The sequence below is a fragment of the Crocodylus siamensis genome, chromosome 8 (genome assembly GCF_052110815.1).
Source record: "Crocodylus siamensis isolate JL-2025a chromosome 8, ASM5211081v1, whole genome shotgun sequence".
Classification (NCBI taxonomy): domain Eukaryota; kingdom Metazoa; phylum Chordata; order Crocodylia; family Crocodylidae; genus Crocodylus; species Crocodylus siamensis.
In genome coordinates this window covers 36,366,064-36,373,477 of record NC_143402.1, presented here as the reverse complement: position 1 = coordinate 36,373,477, position 7,414 = coordinate 36,366,064, and positions in this window count along the sequence as shown.

The following is a 7,414-nucleotide window of genomic DNA, read 5'->3' as shown; positions in this document are numbered from 1 at the left end:
CCCCATCTCAGCGACCACTGCCTTCTGGGTCTGGAGGGACACCTGGGGTCCCACCATAGCTGATTGCTGAGCCAGGGGAAGAATGGGGGGGGCATGCACTCCCTGGTGGACCCAGAAGTGGACCGGAAGTACTTCTGGTCCACTTATGGGTTCACTACTGAGCATGCAGGGCACCCCCCACCCCATGCTCCTCTGGGATGCTCCATCTGCCCTAGCATTGTAGCATTCATAAGCTGCACCTGGTACCTCAAAGTACGTGGAAAAAACGTTTAAAGCTCTGTCTATGGCTGAATCACTGATTCTCCACATAAGCATCAAATCTTTAGATTTGGATTTGGCAGAAACATATCAAGGGACAGTGATTTGAATCAATGAATTGAATCACTGTTCCTGCTTTGGGCCAAATCCAAATCCAAATCCAAATCAAATAGAGACCATTTCACATACTCCTACATGCAGCATGATTTGTACATCTACCTGACTTCTGACAGACTTGATGCCCTTTCAGTGGAGTGCAAGTGGACTATCTAAACATGTCTAAGGTGGAGTGACTATTATATCACGTAGTTTCACTCATGTGGCCACTGCACTGATGGAGATGGATGTGTTAGAGGATCCATGCTGCAACTAGCTCTTCTTGAAGTAAAACTAACTCAAGAAATGTTTATAATACTTCAGTGGTATTGGAGTACAATGATGTATACTTACAGGTGCATAATAAATATGCTAAGTGGACCACATAGTGCTTAGCATGGCAAACATCTCTAGGTTACACAAGGTTCATCAGGGACCAACTACACTGTTTATCTCATCTCTGTGGTGAAAGGCAGATGAACCACACCATCCGTGACACTGGCAATGTATAATAAACTAATGGGGCGGAGGGTTTTAAGGCCTCTTCAGATGACCAGGGCCTTTTATAATTATCTCTGTAGGGGTGGAATTTATGGGGTCACAGGATACACATAGGGCTCCAGCCTGCCCCCATGTACCCTATAATAAGACTATTGTGGAGATTCAATAAGTTTTAAAAGTATATTGTAAAATAGACTCAATACAAATATCAGAATATGAGAACAAAGCAATACAACTATAAATACATATACTGGTTTAATCATAAACTGTGAACAAGACTGCCAGGGGCCAGTAGAGGTCAGTGTCAGGGCCTTGTTAAGGCTCATTCAGCTACTGTGACAACCAGCTCCCTAAGTCTTTCCCTTTTACTCAGACTGAGAGTGAGAGGGAAGGGTGACAGTTACCAACAGGTGATCAAGCTTATGTTCACCAGTAGGCACAGGTAAGGTAAGTATCCAACAGAAGCCCACAGATGTCTCAAACACACCTTAGTTTTCCAATAGGTTACCCCTCACACACTCTGTCACAAGCACTACCACATGCCGCAGACAATCAAAACCAACCAAGCTCCTCTCAGGATCAACAAATCAACAATTCAATCAGTCCTATAGTGTTTGCCCTTGGCCACTGGGTTCCTGGGATAAGGTAGTTACTCAAACCTCCATGCCCCTGGTGTTCTGTCCTCAAGTCAGCATTTAGCAGAGACTGGTGGGCTGGCAAACAGCTTTATCTTTATTAGGAGCAGGACTCAGCTTGTGGGGAGAACAACCATACCAAACAAACTGTGCCCACGTGGCATCAGGGTGAAAGACTGGACTATACCACTGCTGGCCCCTTAAAGGTCCATTCAATATACCACATACTCTTCCTTTACTCTAGGAGCTTCCTCTTAAATAGTTGAGTGTTCATCAGTAGCTAGTTTAACTTGGAATGTTTCATGGAGCCAGAGGTTGCTAGCACTTGGCTCACCAATGGGGTTTACCCTTTACTGCTATCCCATTACATAGCCCTTGTACTTCACAGGCAATTTCATCACATGTCCACTCTTAGTTTGCGTGGTGTCATCAGAAGTCTCTGTGGGTACTGGTGGATTATCTGAAATGTAACAAAACTGTTGCTTTTGGTGTTCTGGTTTTACTTCTGATGTTTGTTCTGCTGCCATCTCTTGAGATGCATCATCATGTTCTTCTGGTACTGATAAGTAATCCTGTCTTAAATAACCTCTGGTCCTCCTGTAGACATTACTGCAGGGGGGTTTCACTACATAGAAATGCAGTTCATCCCTTTTTGCCATAATGGACACTAGTATCCAACCTGTATTTGTTTGCGTCCTTACTTTCTCCCCCTCTCAGAGGTGGCAAGAATGCAGCTCTGCGGGCATAGTGCATCTTTTGGTGCCTTTGAAGGTTCTGCAACTTGTGGGAGGCATTTAACGGTAGTCTAGGAGTTAGCACTGCTGTTGTAGCAGGGAGGGTACTGCGCAAAAATCTCCCTATCAGAAGCTGCACTGGAGCATACTCAAGGCCCATAATGGGAGTGATCTTCAGATTGAGTAAAGCCAGATATAGATCTGAGCCATCCTGGAAAGTCTTCTTAAACATAAATTTGATGGTCTGAACCATGCGTTCAGGCTGATCATTGGATTGTAGATAACCCAGACTGTGGTGGCCAGAACCAGAGAGGTTACTATCATGAGCAATAAATATATGCTCTTGGAGGCATTTAGGCAATTGTCTAAGCAGTTAAAATTAGTTAATGCAAAGCTTGCAAGTTGGCAACCTACAAGTGGAATTTGTCACAATTTAACCAAAGTGTTGAATCTAACTGTTTGCACTGATCATGGGACCACTGAACCCCAAAAATAAGCAGAACTACAAGATTAGCTGATCTAACAGGTTTTTAAAGGCCAAGCCATAACAAGATCTGACCACCTAATATAATCAGCACATTCCAAGGAATCCAGGAATAAAGAACTAAGGAGTTGAGCTTAGGCAGGTAATGCTAATTTCAAACCTCAAAGTAATGTGGTGCAATTTGCTTATTGGGTGAACCCAAGTTCAGGCGGTAACCTTTCATGATAATTTCTAACACCTTTTGATCCCATAGGGTAACAGCTATAGGGCAAGATTGTGAGTGGCTCTAAAGCCAACAGATCAGCAATAGATAAGGCATAAAGGAACGTGCATGTCAAGTGACCAGTTAGAAGGACGGGACAGAAGGACCATCGCTGTACCAAGCCTGGACCCTGGAATCCCAGTGTGAGTGAGGACCGGATCCTGGCCAAGGGACCTTCCCGGTGACCCCTCAGACAGCATTGATTGGGGATGCCTGGCTTCACTGGAACCTGGCATAGGGGGACTGCCAATAAGTTGCCAACCCCATGTGGGAACTTTTTGTCATTCTGTCTATCTGTTGTTATCATTCACTATTAACTCTGTTTGTTGCATTAACCTTTCTGTTAACTATTGTATGCGAAGCTATAAGTAAATTTGCCTTTACTTCACTCCCAACTTGCCTCCTTGATCCTGAACCCAGGAGCCTAAGGGCTGATATACTCACAGCGCCTAGCCAGCCTGTGACACCAGACAAGAATGGGTGATGGTTATGCTGCAGTCTTTCACAAATTGTTTCATCGTGTGACTTGCAAATGGCACATGATCACAAACAATTTCCTTAGGTATGCCTTGACAAGCAAATACAGACTTCATTTTGGCTATTGCCTTGCCTGATGTCTTGTCAAACAGGTGCAAAACTTCATGGTACTTGGAGTAATAGTTGACTATTATCAAATAAGACTGTCCCCATAGGTCAAAAATGTCCACTGCCAGTTTTAGCCAAGGTACATCTGGGATCTCATGTGAAATCATGAGCTCTTTCTGAGTATTAGGTTGGAGTTATTGACAAGGTGTGCAATTTGCAAACCATTGCTTGATGCGGGCATTCATCTGATGCTAATACATGGTTTGTTGATCTCATGCTTTTGACTTTTTTATGCCTTGATGGGGCGAGTGAAACAATGTCAACATGTTGGTCCTTGCACGTGGAATGATTATTTTCAGCCCAATCAGAAGAAAATCATCCTGAAACTGGATTTTGTCTCTGAGAGGCCAGTAAGGCTCTCTAAGGTTCAGGTTTCATTTGTTTTTGCCTACTCGGCCATTCATTAAGATGCTGGGCTCTAAGAGCTTGTAGTTCCCTGTCTGCCCTCTTGTGCTCCTGTAATGGCTGGAGTAACTGGCCACTGTGTGGCTGTGTTGCAGTCAGACCCTGAACCACCTTTTTCTGAGTGGAAACGATCAGGATCGGGGGAGGGGCGAGTGTTGTAGTTCTGAAACGTGTGTCAGGCATTAAATTTCTTTGCCTTTGGTATACAGAATCTGGATGTCATATTTTTGGAGCTCCAACAGCATCGTCTGTAGCCATGCTGAAGCCTTTCCTATGGGCTTTGCAAAAATCACTTCCAGGGGTTTAGGGTCCAACTGGACCCTTACCTGGGTGCCATGTACATATTGATGGAACTTGGCCATGGTGAAGGCCTGGAGGACTGAAAGGTCCCAGAGGACTGGAAAAGGCCCAATGTGGTCCCCATTTTCAAGAAGGGGAGGAAGGAGGAACCAAGCAACTATAGGCCAGTCAGTCTCACCTCCATCCTTGGCAAAGTCTTTGAAAACATTATTAAGGCTCATATATGTGAGAGTCCAGCAGGAAAAATTATGCTGAGGGGAAATCAGCATGGGTTTGTAGCAGGTAGATCATGCCTGACTAATCTAATCTCTTTTTATGACCAGGTTACAAAACACCTCAACACAGGAGTAGGGGTTGATATCATTTACTTGGCTTCAGGAAGGCCTTCGATACAGTATCCCACCCCATATTGGTGAACAAGTTAAGAGGCTGTGACTTGGATGATTACACAGTCCGGTGGGTGGCAAATTGGCTGAAGGGTCATACCCAGAGAGTGCTAGTGGATGGGTTGGTATCAGCTTGGAAGGTTGTGGGTAGTGGGGTCCCGCAGAGCTCAGTCCTTGGACTGATACTCTTCAATGTTTTCATCAGTGACTTGAAAGAGGGAGTGAAGTGTACTCTGTCCAAGTTTGTGGATGATACAAAACTGTGGGGAGAAGTGGACACACCAGAGGGCAGGGAACAACTACAGGAAGACCTGGACAGGTTGGACAAATGGGCAGAAAACAATAGAATGCAATTTAACAAGTAAAAATGCAAAGTGCTGCACCTAGGGAGGAAAAATGTCCAGCACACCTATTGCCTAGGAAATGACCTGCTCGGTAGCATGGAAGCAGAAAGGGATCTTGGAGTTCTAGTGGACTCCAAGATGAACATGAGTCATCAGTGTGCTGAAGTCATCAGAAAAGCTAACTGCACTTTGTCATGCATCAGCAGATACATGACAAACAGAACCAAGGAGGTGATCCTTCCCCTCTATCTGGTACTGGTCAGACTGCAATTGGAATACTGTGTGCAGTTTTGGGCGCCACACTTCAAGAGGGAAGTGAATAACCTGGAGAGGGTCCAGAGAAGGGCCAGGGCCACACGTATGGTTAAGGGCTTGCAGGCCAAGCCCTACAAGGACAGACTAGGGGACCTGGACCTCTTCAGCCCCCCCAGGAAAAAGTTGAGAGGCAACCTTGTGGCTGCCTATAAATTCATCATGGGGTCAAAGAAAGGAATTGGTGAGGCTCTACTCACCAAGGTGCCCCTGGGGGTCACAAGAAATAATGGCCATAAGCTAGCAGAGAGCAGATTTAGACTGGACATTAGGAGGAACTTCTTCACAGTTAGAGTGGCCAAGGTCTGGAATGGGCTCCCAAGGGAGGTGGTGCTCTCCCTTACCCTGGGGGTCTTCAAGAGGAGGTTGGATGGGCATCTGGTTGGGGTCATCTGAACCCAGCACTCTTTCCTGTCTATGCATGGGGTTGGACTCGATGATCTATTGAGGTCCCTTCCAACCCTAACATCTATGAATCTATGAATTGCCAGAAGTTCTTTTTCAATTGAAACATAATTTTCTCAGATTGTGTTAGAGCCCTCAAAGCATATGCAATTGGCTGCTTCTGCTGAAACAGACATGCTCCTAGAGCATCTTTAGATGCATCGGCTTGGATTTTCAGGTGCTCTCCTGGGTTGAAGTACCTGAACACAGGTGTCATTGTGATGGTTTGCTTGAGCTTATCCAGGGCTTCCTGATGCTTGGGTCCCCATTGCTAGATAATGTCATTTCTGAAAAGTGCTCCCAGCAGAGCCATCAGGCTGGACTCATGCAGAAAGTATTGAACCAAGTACTGAATGGTTCTGAAGAGTCTCTGAAGGCCTGTTTTATCTGTTGGAGGCAGCATTCTGTTGATGGCTTCCACTTTGTCATCATCTGGTTTGACACCTACTTTTGAGAAGATATGGCCCATATATCTAATACTGTTGACTAAAAACTATATTTTATCCTTATTAAACTTTACACTTTTCGGACACGCTCTCTCTAGGACTTGTTTCAAGATAGTGCATGTCATCCGCACTTATGTGGATTCCCAAAATGTCACCAAAGCATCATGATTCTTCTGTTGGAATATTTCACTAGCCATCTTAATACCAAAGGGAAGGTGATTGAAGTTGTATTGTCCCCATGGGGTGTTAAAGGTATACAGCTCTTCCGATTCCTTGTCCAACTTGACTTGTCAGTAGCTGTCACTTTCATCAAGAATAGTGAAGAGCTTTTTACCTGACAAGCTCTTTTGCATATCCTCTACAGTGGGAATAGAAAATTGCTGCCTCAATACTGCCTCATTGAGGTCTCATGGGTCTAACAAAGCCGTAGCAAACCATCCTTCTTTTGTGTGCTCACAAAGCTATTGGCTGAGGCTGTGGGCTTAGTCACCTTCATAATGACTCTCATAGCTTCCAGAATTTTGAGGGTGGCCTTCAATTTTCCTAGGCTTGCATAGGGAATCTACACACCTGCACTACTGGTGTGGGTACCGTGAAATTGGCCCAACCCTTCAAAAACACCCAGTTATAGTTTGAGAACGTCTGCCTTGGTTGCAGGTATTGTCAGGGCCATTCCATAGACTCATGATAAGTTCTAAGGTTGTGCATGCCAAATATTGGTGGGTCATTATTGTTGGTTATGTAAAAAGTTAATTTGGATTCATTAGCACCAGATTTGCAGTGTACAATGATTACACCTTTTGGTTTGATGCGTGCACCGCCAAATGCAACTAATGTAACATGAGTTAGAGTCCTGAGTACTTTTTCTTGCAAAGCCTTTGCTACATCTACTGGAATAGTGTTTTTTCCTGCTCCAGTATCTAACTTAAACTGACAAGCCAGCAATCATCACTGTACTATACCCAGCATTCTGATTATCAAATGTCTGTGAGTGCTGCTTTGTAGACATTGCACCCAGGTCCTTTTGCAGACTTTGGAGCCTTTCCCTTTTATTTGCACATTTTTGGAAAGTTGTTCATTCCAGAGCATTTGTAACATGTTTCTCCAAAAGCTGGGTAGGATCTAGGCTTGTGTGTGCTTCTACACCATTTGCAAACTTTGC